This window comes from Bombus vancouverensis, chromosome 15 (assembly GCF_051014615.1).
Source record: "Bombus vancouverensis nearcticus chromosome 15, iyBomVanc1_principal, whole genome shotgun sequence".
In the NCBI taxonomy this organism is placed as follows: domain Eukaryota; kingdom Metazoa; phylum Arthropoda; class Insecta; order Hymenoptera; family Apidae; genus Bombus; species Bombus vancouverensis.
The window spans coordinates 1193881-1207279 of record NC_134925.1 but is presented as its reverse complement, the minus strand read 5'-3'; the positions used below and the strand labels follow the sequence as shown (position 1 = coordinate 1207279).

General features: G+C 36.7%; 1 protein-coding gene across 6 annotated transcripts in view; it reads right to left on the bottom strand.

Moving 5' to 3' along the window:
- LOC117164520 (large neutral amino acids transporter small subunit 1) overlaps window positions 1-6528 on the bottom strand; it is a 30690-nt gene extending 24162 nt beyond the window's left edge. The window contains exons 1-2 of one of the 6 annotated variants that reach the window (XR_013060122.1): window positions 6332-6528; window positions 5098-5915 (exon numbers count right to left, since the gene is read on the bottom strand). The gene's annotated coding sequence lies outside the window, so the exon portion shown is untranslated. Of the gene's footprint in view, window positions 1-5097; window positions 6077-6331 lie in introns of those variants that run through there. The other 5 variants (XR_013060121.1, XR_013060123.1, XM_033347660.2 and 2 more) reach the window with 5 other exon arrangements.
- Window positions 6529-13399: the final 6871 nt, after the last annotated feature.

Below are 13399 nucleotides of genomic sequence, written 5' to 3'. Positions count from 1 at the left end.
GTTTCTATATTACCGGTAAGAAACGAAAAGTATGGATAAACTTTATTCTTTCCCTACATACCAAAGGTTCCATACGTGTGTCGCATTTCGTTGAGCCACAAAATCCTTGCTTATTGGATATGTAGATCATCAAGCCGATGGAAGCCGTCCTTTATGCTTAAACGGCGCGATGTGTCGATAAACAAGGGATGTACGAAACGAGTAGGATCAACGTAAATCGTTGTTAGAACGCGAACTAAAAGAAACGAAGAATAAAACGACGACGTCCACGCGAAACCACCATAGGTACTATCGAAAGGGAAACGATAACGATCGATGGTCGATCTTGTCGTGCATTTGCACAGTTGATTGAAGAATAAGGTGTAATTGCATCCAACCGCAAGACGTAATTCGCTACCTGGCACAAAGTGTGAGTTTCCGTCGAATTTCCTTATATCGATTCGTCGTAATATATTTATTAATCTTTTAGAAGAATCAAAATTCGCTAACTCGTCGCACGCTTCTGTCACTTAATTTTTTCATTGTCGTTTTTTCAACCCAAGCCTGTCACATCGATATCGTTCATATCTGCTTGCGTAACTGCTTGTTGCGTAATCGATAAGTTTGAGGCGCCGTTTTGGAAATAATCAGGCTAATCGTCGATATTAAAGCGCGTACAAATTCCGTGTCAGAGATGAAAGCAGTATATATTCAGTGTAATCACCGCTATTTTGTCCAGTTTTAATCTTGAAGAAATAATGTGTCAGTAAAAAGATGAAAAGTATGAAAATTTGTTTGGATACTGTGATCAGTGAACGTGTGTTCATCCGTATACACCGATATATTTGTATAGTTAAGAATGGCTACAATACAGAGAGTGCTGGTAAATCTATGCTTTTTACATTTTTCCTAAATCCAAAGGAACTATCGAAGAAGAAAGACAGAAAGGACATAGTTTAAGCAAGTATGTGAGTACATATATCGTATTTACTACATTCATCGATCTTATTCTTTGTCCTGACATGTTCATTTCGTCTATAATGTGTTTAAACCGACTAAAGACTTTTACTACGACGATATTGCATTAGTAACAACTTGAACCAAATATTAAGTTACATACCATTAAACAAGTAAGCGAACGTTGCTTGTAAATTACACGTAACTTGTATCCTGTACGATTAAATTTCGATTAGTAGCGATCTGAAACGTAATAATGGAGAACAATAACCTTGTTTATGTAGGCAATGTTGTCAAATAGTCAACTGTAATATGGTATACATAGGTATAAAACCCTGTTTTTATGATCGAGTCTACCGCTTTAAAAATATAGCATACAATTTCATTTTAATGATTAATGTCACTCAGAGCGTTACACAAAATTTAGAAAAAACTCGAGAATACCATCAAACCCTGAACTTTCTCCCCGTATTTACTCCTCTCCTCCCTATTTTTACTGGTTTATCTGTCAACCTGTATACCGTAAATACTGACAGACAGTTTGTGCGGATAACTACTTGTTAAATTGTAAAGTTATAAAATCTACACACAGTTAGAATCTACACTCGAGAAACAAGTCGCTTTAACAAACAACGCCACGTGAAGCTTACAACTGGTGTTGATAATCGCACGGTGCCATATTTCATCTCGCGTGTCCTATAGTCGTGCATTATCGAATATCTTTGCATCTTGCGTTCAGAGATAGCATATTGTTTCAATCATCTGGTGATTGCTTTCACAATTGTAAATTTCCTCCGCGTATAGCGATAAGAAGTAAAACAAGGAAGGATGCTTATAAAATTGGGATTGAGAAAGAGAGAGAGCATTATCGCACGATGTTTCGAAAATCTCGAAATAATTATATAATTGTATGTTACCTCGATCTTATCCTTTAAAGTAGAAAGTGATGATAATCAGTCTAATTAAATATGAAAACGAAGAATCTTTTTCTTTTTCTTTTTGTCAGAAAACGTAATCCATCGTTTCTGCATGCAATAAAGTATTGGTCGTAGAAAATTGCACCAAGAGAAGAATTTTATTAGCAATCTCCCAACAAGAAGAAACGTTTAACAAGTAACCCCCTTTAATGCGATCTGCTAATACGTCAAGTCTGGCAGTCGTACTGCTTCAAGCCTGTTCCTCGAACTACACGTACAGTATGCACACGTATCGAAAAACATATACAAATGAGCTATTGTACTATTCCTTCCATCTAGTCATTTGTACGAGCTTTGTGAAAAACTTTGTTCTGAACTTGCATATAGTCGATCTAAGAATTCTAGTCTATGGGTTTCATCTCTGCGGACACTTTCATCTTGGATGACACAACACAACAATGTATTTTCTACTTCGAATCATGATGAGAGTAACAATTTCTGAAAGGTTGCCATTGTGTAATATGCATCTTATCGTTACTTCCGTGTTTACCTTAAGATTGAATTTAAAGATTGGTAAAAAATATCCTATCTCTTCTATCCATGTAATTATTTGTGGATCAACATATATGTATATACCGAGAACTGCGAAAGTGGTTTTTAAACTAAGGAATTAAAAATATGATAGTTAAATCTGGTTTTATACATACGCACTGAAAACTAAACAGGAATTCCGATGGGTATGGAGGATCCCGAAATTTTCGTGGAACATTACGTCAGTTTTCATTGATCTTACGCCGCCAACGTCGGTTTGTTCGCCGTATAACGGGAACGTAACCTGTACTTAAGACACCCGTAAAAGATAACCACGCGACATCGGACCCTTCATGCGACACGGATTAACGGAAATTATTATTTTAAAAAATCTTGTCCCCTTCGTGTCGCTCGACGATCATGACCAACGTCAACTTGGAACTTCTAAACGTTATAAAAAGTTCACGAAATGTCAAACTTCAAACGCTGGTACGAATTACAAATTTCGCTAATTTATCAACTTTACAATTTATTATTTCTTTCAATAATTACACCAATTTCATATTTGTTTTCTTTCCTTAGATAATTTTAATATCGATCAATTTATCGAATAATTCGACATATTTAGAAAATTTCTTCTTTCCTTTAATAACTAAATAACCTAAATTTTAGTATTGTTATTAAAAATGTTCAATGATTTATAATATTCCAAATTTTTTTAGACGATATTTCTAAATGCTTAAGAGATACTTGTCCGTAGGTATCACACGGTATGTTTACCAGAGATGCGCTAGCGACCCTAAATACCTGTCAGAAATGGTAACTAAACGTGTTCAAATCATGCTGGGGATATGTTATCGATCCGTTTGCAGTCGATTGTTGTGATAAGGGACGAAGTGTATTTTGTAATGCAGCACCACCGCACGATCGCACGATAACAAATCCAATTGGAACATCTAATTTTCTATAATTCGTTAACAATATTAACAAGCGTTTATCGCAATCACGTGTGCTATATCGTTATTTAAGATTGTGAACAGAAAGCTCCGAATAAAAGGCCAATATATTTGGAACGATACTATTACGAAAATAAAATAGAGCGTACACACCCCAATAAGTTGTACTACTGACAGAGTGTAGTGACCAGTTATCACAATAATTACATATAATATCAATTACTATATTGCTATATACTATGTTAATATATTTTTGTGTGGCTACCTGCTATGTCGTTCTACATATTATATATATATATATAGCATGTATAATGTATTAGTACATTATGCGTACTACTACGTTTTACGTGTATTATTAGGTTACTATCAAAATGAAACGAAAACTATGTGTATTCAGAATAGTAGGTACTACTTTTAGTACAGAACTAGAATGATTTAGAAATTTGTACTATAGATTTAAAACGTTCTTTGAAACAGGACGGCTGAATTGAGGTAGAAATTTGTATTTCTGTCATTATTGATTTTTTTTCTGATCTTTTTCCCATTCTGAGGAGGGTCGAAATGAGGGTCGAAACGAGAGTCGAAACGAGGGTCGAAAAGGGGGTCGAAACGGGGATCAATGACTTCCTTGTACCCTTGGTTTACGGTTAGGTAGAAGTTTGAATACAAAGTCGGAAGTACATGGCTAATATTGGAAGCCGAAGGATGGCTAAATGTAAAGGAGTTGAAGTCACATCATTATTAAAAGTTACTTTGGTAAAGGGTCAATTTTACAGGTACATCAAGAAGCAGAAGGATAGTTTCATAATTAAATAGAGTGTCTAGTCGACACTCGTGTACGTGGTGTGTGTACTTATAGACAGAATATCGGATAGTACGAAAAGAAACTCTCATAGAGTGTCAGAATTTCGTTACAAATTCGACTGAATCACGACTGAAGCACGGCTGAATCTCAACAGAGTTACAACTTTAACATCTAGCTGCTTTTACTAAGATCAATTCACGACTTGGCACATCGAACGTTCCGTGTTCATAAAAGATTCGCATGTAATATTTCGGAGTGGAAAGGCAGACGTGCTTAACGCGATATTCACAGGGTGTGCTAACCCGCTTCGCTAACCGATGAAAGAAAAGGCTAGTTTCCACCAGCGTGAACGTAGCGGCATGGCGGGCGAAAAAATCAATAGACCACGTGGGTCGCCGACCGGGTTTTCCGAACCTAGTTTTCGTCCTACGTTATCATGCCGGATAATCTGACGTCAGACAAAGAATTTCGCAATTCGGCGGAAAAAAGTAAAGATGATTGCCAAAGGAAGCTGGCGACATCTCTATGAAAAGGGTTGATTTCATCAACCACCGTATCCAAATGTGCATCGTGGTTCTCGTATCTCAATCATAGGTGTCACAATAATATTCAGTCGAAGAAATATCAATAGATATGATTCTTCGAATATTCGCTAATAATGTTTAAAGTCGATCAATTTCTCGTTTCTAATTTCTCTAGTTCTCTTAAGAGAGTGATAATTTACTTAGCCCTCTCATACGACTGGCGTCGTTATTCATAACGTAACTTGCATAATAACATTACCGACACGATCTTACGAGATTACTCAATGTCTCATCCTTTAGCTATTTACAGTAATTCGCACGAATATCCACCAAACTTTCATTCAATGTTTCCCTCGCTTATACAACCCTCCACGTTCATCAAACACCAAACAAACACCAAAATGACAGGTCCATTAAAAATTACTCACCGAATAATCAATATTCGGAGGAAACGCGATGCTCAACCTTTAGAGATTCTGTGTAGTTCTCTTGTCGAATATCACTGGTCACTGTTGCATATAGACAAAGGATAGCCTCTATCGACGATCGACGCGTCACAGAGAAAATTCACCGGGATATGATGTCCGGTATACACGCGACGTACTCAAAGCATCGTTCTTCCTCTCCGTATCCTTAGTTCCTGTTCCGGTTGGTTCGGGTGGTCCGATCGTCGACACCGGCAACTGCTGAGGGCGGATGTGATCCAGCACGACGTAGCACGAGGATTAGAGAAGCCACGAAACGTGTGGCACACTGGTCGAGCTCTGAATGACTGTCGTCGAACGTTCGTTCCGTTCGTGGGCTTCGAGCATTATAACGTGCGGCAACGAGTGCCGGCGCATGTCGTCCCTCTCCTCGCCCTTTCTCTCCCCACATTTTCTGTCTCTTTCTCTCTGTCTTTTCACTGGCGGGCCTATGAAGCCTTTGTGCGCGCGTGCATCACGGTGCGTGTATATGGCCGCGGAGTACGAACCACGTTATGCCACCCTAGAGCTTTATCGACCAGTCTATCGGTCGTTCCTTTCTACCAATTATTATTATCTCGACCGTTCTCAATAGCGATTTTGCATTAAGTTAGTTGTCTTCTTTTATGTTTTAGATGCACGATGTATGGACATTGAAGTGTGATTGAACGGTACCTCAGGCTGGAATTTAGGGGATCCTATGATCGCTGGCTGTACGTTTGCAAATGAGATACTGCTTTCGCTGGATCCTTCGCTGGAGGTGTAGAGCAAACGTTATGTAACTACGTAAAATTCAGTTAGTTGAGTTAGTATTTTCGAGTTAGTACGATTAAAGTTCCAGAAAAGGAAAATTGTGTAAGTTTCTTGGATTAGAGGCGCGTAGAAATAATTGTTGATTTCGTGAGAAACTTATTGAAAATTATTGAAATGTATTCTTGGCTGCAATCTTAAAATATGGCTTATATCGAAAACTTCATGAGCATCGAAGAAGCGAAGCAGAGAAAAGATGAAATAACTTGTTGGCAACCATAGGCAAATAAATTAAAATAACAAGAAACAAAATTGTACGAGTCATCGAGTTAAAAATGTGTAGAGAGGCATATTATGTATGTTCTTCGTTTATTGGAAAACTATGAAGTCTTGATGCCAGTCTTGAGATTTGTGGAGACTTATATTAAGACAACACTTAAGTACTTACAGCACACTCGAATAAAAGAATCGAGCGTCTACATGCTCGACTGCGCTGGTATCAAACAGTTCATAAGTCATTTACTTTCAGTAAACTTCAATGTTAACAAATTAACATAACTTCTTTCCTGATAAGGATAATGATAAGAATTTATAACAATTACGATTACGAGTTCAAGGTCCACTGCAATATGCATGCAGCAAATTTCGTTTACATATGTAAACTAACATCCAAACGATATTGGTTATCATAATATGCTAAAAGTCATTTTTAAATATTACTCATTTAAATTTCATTTACACAAGGACAATCTTTTGACACGAACTTCTTGAAATTCTTGAATCTTATGGAATAGTAGTAATTGTAAATTTCCTATGAAACAACGATGGTTCCAAATTAACGATTGACACTACGGAAGAATTTAACAATTCGATTTCGAGTTTTTCGCCGATAATATACTTGGCTACTACCTGCATAAGAAAACGACTGATAAAAAAGATCTATCTTCACGGAACAATTATAATAACATCGCGTGCCGTCGATACGTACGTCCGTACATTGGTAAAATAAAAAAGACACTTAGAACACAGAATTACGAGCTACGCGAGTCTACCAGACGAAATTTAATGCTTCACACGTCAATCGCGCGATATCCTATATAGAGTGGTGCACCTGCACGATCCATGTCAGTCAATCCATATCGACCGCTTTATCGACTATCAGCCGCGGTGCACGCTCGCATACTAACAGGTAGCAAATTTACATTCTCAACCGCTCGTAAAGTATGTTTACATCATGATACGTCGAGTATATGCAATAACTTAGAAGTAATAACCCAGCCTATTAATGCGCCTATTGTAATTAATTACCATTTTCATACGATATTTCCTTTGATCCGACAACAATATCGCAAACTTCATTTCCGTTATACTAAACTCTGAATAGTAAATGCTCTTGAAACTTTTCAATTCTTGGTTAACGCTGTTTGTCTTTTATTCTCGATTCCTTAGATTGATACTGAATATATTGATAGCGAATAAATGATCGTTCTGATAATGTTCGAATTCTTATTTAATTCTTTCGTGTATGATCTTCGCGGTTCTTTAGATTTCATAAGTAATGGCGGATTAATTTGATAAATTATTGTAAATTGAGCCTATTTCCGGTATAGTGGATTTTGATATAAAGACTAACAATGTCCCATTTTATTCTCTTCGATGTGTCAAATCTTATAAACAGTAATTGATTGATAACAGATTTTGAAAAATTCTATTGTTTTTGGGATGAAAAATCGAAGCTGAATCGCTTCGCTGCAAATTGCATCGACCAACGCCATCAACGTTCCGTCCAGCAACGGAGTAATCGTATTACGCTTTGTCGTGGCCGAGCAATCCTGTTTTCGCTTGTCGTATAATTAAACTGCGTCGCTGGACGCGTCACGTCGATTTGATAAAATTTCGGTAATCAACTTCCAACGTCCGTCATTAAGAACCGCGTCTATGATCAGGATTTCATCGTGTTTTCATCATGATCTGTAGTTTCTTGATCAAGATCCTGTCCGAGCTATTCCTTGCACGCGTGGCATGAAATAATGAAAATGACGAAACAAGATCGTGCCACGACTTTTATGAATGGCTTTACGAGCACGCGATATTTTCAGAATCACGACGATTCATGACGTCGACTTCGTTTACCTAGAACGTAAGATGGAGAGAGGAGGCAGTTACCGAAGCGGTATTAACGCAATGGAAATATTTTGTTTGATCAAAATTTTCAAATTTGAGGATGTATAAAATTGAGAATTTGAAAACTCAAATGTCTGACAAAATTTCAAACTTTGATAATTTAGATGTTTGAAAATTTCGAATATTTCGAATATTTCGATATTTAAAGATTCGAAAATTCGAAAAAATAAAAATTCATTACTCGGTATTCAGGTAGCGAGACACAGAGCTTACAGCTACGAGAAATAGTAGTAGTAGTAGAAACGGAATGAACGCAATCTAGGATAACGATAGCATGTAGTTTCTTGATAAAGAGAGGGGAATACCCGATGCGACGTCATTATGGAACGGTACGTGCTTTCCCAAGACTTTTCTTACGAACTCGGATTCCTTCTATTCCTGAATTTTCCTCCATTATTCCTGGGAATCTCGCTCGATTAACGTTAATCGCAGAAATTTCAGTATCATTAATTGCTAATTTCGAATTGAATCCTCCGTGCAAATAAAATTGTACAAAATGACTTAGATATGAAAGAAATATCAAGATAGCTTATATCAAAATAGTTTTCCACGTTATATAATTTAAAGCATGATATTATATGTATAATCCATTATCGTGCAAATGATGTTTAATATACAAATTACTAACAATCGGATAACTACAATTTTTATCGAGTTACTATCTGTACATCTTATCACGTAAAACATAGGATACATGTTAAACTGAAATCGACGAAACTGTAGAAACGCTGCGTGCTCTCCGATTTCGCTGATCGTTGGATATATTATAGAAATCGATATTTTAAACAACTTTTTCCTATGCACGTAAGAAACGCGCTCGCTTAGTTTACGAGATATTCGCGAAAAACTGCTGGTACGACACGGCGTATTTCACGGAGTATGCGTCACTATTGGTTGCCCACCACCGGCCGCTTATCTTCTGTTTATAAACGGTAGTTTATAACTTTGGGAAATGGAAAGGAATAAACTTTGGGTTTATAACTTTATAACTATGAGAAAACTCGAAGCAGCCCGAGCGCAACTGCATATACGAGGCTGCGAAAAGTATCTGTTATAACTCGATTAAGAGCGAGTATCATCAATGTATTGGGTTTAGGTTTGGCTCAGACTTTTCAATGCAACCGTAGCAAGGTGACACCCTGGCAACGCTTGCACGAAATGACAACTATAATTTTATTTCATAAAATAACATTACTTATTCGTTCGTCCGTAATTTTTATAATTAATTTGTTGTTATTTCACGCGGACGTTGACGACCGCCTCGTGGCGGCAGAATTGAAAAATCTGACCCAAAGCTGAACAAAGCAATAGTGATATAAGTTGTAAAGTTACAACAAATTGCATTCTCGCAGCTCAGACGCAGCCTCGCACATGCATATGCACGTTGTGCACGGGGAGTTTAAGCTCGCCCAATCCTCGTTTATAAACGGAAGATAAGCGGCCGGCAACCAATACTGACGCATACGCTGCCACGGACGCGCAACTATGGGCAAAAATACACTGTAGCGGTGCCGGCCGTTTTTCGCGAATATCTCGCCAGCTAAGCGAGTCCACCCATTACGATACAGGAGAAGGAGAAGAAAGTTGTAGAAAATACCCATACATTTCTACAACTTATGCAAAAAATCATAGAAATCGTAGGGTAGGCGACGTTCCTACAGTCCCATCGTTAAATGTCCTAAAATTACACATTTATATAATTCATTTAATATATATAAGATGTTTTATAACGAGATATACAAAAATTAGGAAATGATAGCGACGAAACCAGTATTCATTTAAAGGATGTCTGTCGATACATTCTCAAAACAGCTAGATAATAATTAAGACTGCGCAAATAAATAACGATCTTCTGGTGCAATGAGGGAAATACGATCGATGATCGTTCAGTCCTTATACGATGCAAAGGCACGATAAACTATTTGCAAGTTGCATAATCTTATTTCTTCAATTACTCTTGCTAACCCTCTCATGCTTACCGTTAATGAAATCGCGTGTTTACCAAAGCAGCGGTAATTGAGAACAGTGTCCAAAGCTTTCGTAGTAATTAATTATAATACATTATACCGCCATATAGTTCGGGTCTTGCGTAACTATAGTTTCATAATATTTCAAGTATTCTTTTTCCAACAAACATAGATAACGTAGTTGACACAACAAATTGTTGAACTTAGCTTGGGAATAAACAGACCGAAAATTTCTCTAATTATGAGAAAAATATGACTTGAATTTTTCAGGAATGATATATAGCGAAATATAGTTAACTTTGAACATACTATATACTTATTTATTTATTTAAGATGATTTCATTGTATTTCGTTATATTCGATTGAGTATTGTGTGTGATATGCGTGTGTGGAATCGGAGTATCGTAATTTCGTAAGGAAAGCGATAAAAATATACAGTTAACCAATTTTTTCTAAATTTTTATAAATTTGAGATTTTTTTTCGGAAGAGATAATTCAATCCTAAATAAAAATATAAAGCACCTAAGATTTATTAACACAAACGTTAAACACAGATTTCATGATATTTATGCACAATAATTACTTATTTATGCGTGCTAGTATATGAAATTTTCAATTTACGTTATGTTTCCTCCATAAAATCATAAACGCCCGTAAAAATGTATCTTGCCTCTGTGCGGCAACGACGAACACTGTTTGTTTATAACTAAACACAAATTAGTAGGTATTAATTCTTGAAAAAAGAATAAAAGATAAAAATTATTATTTCTGACAAGCGCAAATTAATAGAATAATAATGGCGCTGCAATCATGATAATAGAATGTACCAATTATACAATAGCGCACTTGACAATCTAAATACTTCCATATAAAACTTTCAACTTCAATTCTTATAAAATTCCTATAAAAAGATTCGGCAATTTAAAAAAAATTAAATCTATGTCCAAAAAGACTAATCCTCGAAAAAGTCTTCAAAGAAGCCCAGTACTATAGGCAACGCCTCAAAACGCGCAAGTTCCGACAAAGCAATGAAAAAAACAAAAAAGGAAACGAAACCCGAGGTTGCACGTGTCCAGTTAGAACGCGAAAACTCGTCGAGGCATAAAAGATCTAGCAGCTGGATCTGTTCTAAAGACTTCAGAGACTAGACAAAGGGGTAGAACCTCGCTTAAAGGGGTGCAAGATCGTCTGGAATAGAAACTCCGTTCCAGGTCAGGCCAGGTGCATTTTTTGTAGTCCTGTCACCGTGTCCCCTTGGTAAAACCGTGAATTAACTATACCGCGTGACGCAACTTTCGCCCTAAAATATCGATCGATTAATTTTTCAAGTTTACTTCCGAATTTGGAAATTCCGCACCGCAGACGTGGACTTAACGATGCAAAAATGTAATTGGCATTTATGGTATGTTAATTGTACGAATTGGTAGCGACATAAGGAAGGGGCCTCGTTCAACAGAATCCTCTGGCATTAAGAAGGATTTGCATCTCAAGGTGTAATAAACGATAACGCAATACTTCTACGATAGCCGCTCGGATCATTACAGCACATGATTGAAAGATCGACGCAACATGCATTTTATCACTGTCCTCGATGTGATTATGTGAAACTTGTTTTTAGCTTGTTGGTTTGCGTTGCTAAGTAAAAATGTTGCCCGCTTGCTTAGAAAAAGAAAGATTCTTTTATTTATTATTAATTTATTATTATTTATGTATTATTATACAGTCAGCACTAGTATCAGTTCTAACTTGAAACTCGTGACCTACGAAATATTTTAAGATCACAGATCCAAATTAAAAGTTATTTAAAAAATTTCATGTTCTTCGCTAAGGGGAATTTTTGTAACACTATAAATTGTTTAATTATTCTATCAACTTGTATCGTTGTATTTTTATCACAACGATCTTCAAAGTATTCTGAATATTAGCATAGCCATCTTGGTATCTTAACTCTAGGAGATGATATACACTTTCGAAAATCCACATCTCAAAAACAAGGGACACGAAAAAATAACTGACCCGTCCACCAAATATTGATCGAAAATGTTCGAAAAAGCCATTCCTTAATTACGAGTAACGTAAATTCCTGGATAAGGTTGGATAACCGGGAGCTAGCTAGGAACGAGGAGGAATCTCATGAATTCGGCGTGGGACGTGTTTTCGTGACGTCACGGAATCAATACGCCATCCAGTCTCAGCCCACCACCTACGTCACCAATGACACCATCGCTTCTTGTCCGTATTCAATTACTGGAAACGAGGGTACCATGTCGTCGTGGGTCGAACTTGTTCTTCTAATGCAATTTGCCAAGTGCACGGCGTCGTTTGCAACTGGCAAAACGCGTTCAATTACCACGGCAAGCAAGATCGTACCCTTCTTCCTTAATTTCACTCTATTCATTCGTGGATATCTGGTGAGAAAGGTTTCTTAAATCGCAAACGTAGTTTTCGGATCGCAGTTGAAAAGGAAATGTGATTCTTTCAGGAAATTCTTCTTTGGAAAAATTTCCCAGTTTGGGGCATTTGTCACTAGTAGATCGTTCGATCGATCGGACTGTTTGGAAGATCGATGGTCTGGATGTTGGAAAAGAGATCGAGAGGATTTTTGATCACTCGACACGTGAAACCGAGATATAACATAACGAGCAACAGGTCTACGTTATTTTTACGCTCTTTAAGAAAGTAGAGTTTTTTTTTTTTTTTTTTTTGTATTTTACGCTGTGTATCTTTCGCCTGTATTCCTCGTATCTCTGCTTTGTTTTAATAATGCCACAATTCAAGAAATATAAACTTTAAAGAAAAAGTGTTTTGAAATTTATAAAGACATTTTCCTGAGCCATAACCGTACTATCGTATGTTATCGTATAGTTGTAAGGCCAAATTGATAACGATATATGAAATAATTTTGCCCTCTGACGTGAAGCATTATAAATATGCTGCTTTACATGATAGAACATGCTGGTAAAAAAATTCTGTAAACTTTGTATGCAAAGCGAAATGCGAAAGTTTTTGAGTTGCCCCGCCATAAAAGCAAAGCAACTATACGAAATCCAAAATATGGTAGATGAAGTCAAGAATATGAATTTGCATAAAAATCAGCGGTCTAATCAATCTAACACGTTCCAGGATATAAATCGGTACACAGCATTATTCACATTCTATTCTTCCATCACGCACAATATACTATATACAATATACAATAATTGCAATATATTTAATATAATTAATGATAATACAATAATACATATTATACCAAACGCTTCTTGAAACGGACAATTCATCTACGATGGTCATGGCCTCGTGCAAGGAGGATCTATTCTTTACTACCTGTTAATGATTCCATCTGGCGAACGTTTCCTTCACGATCG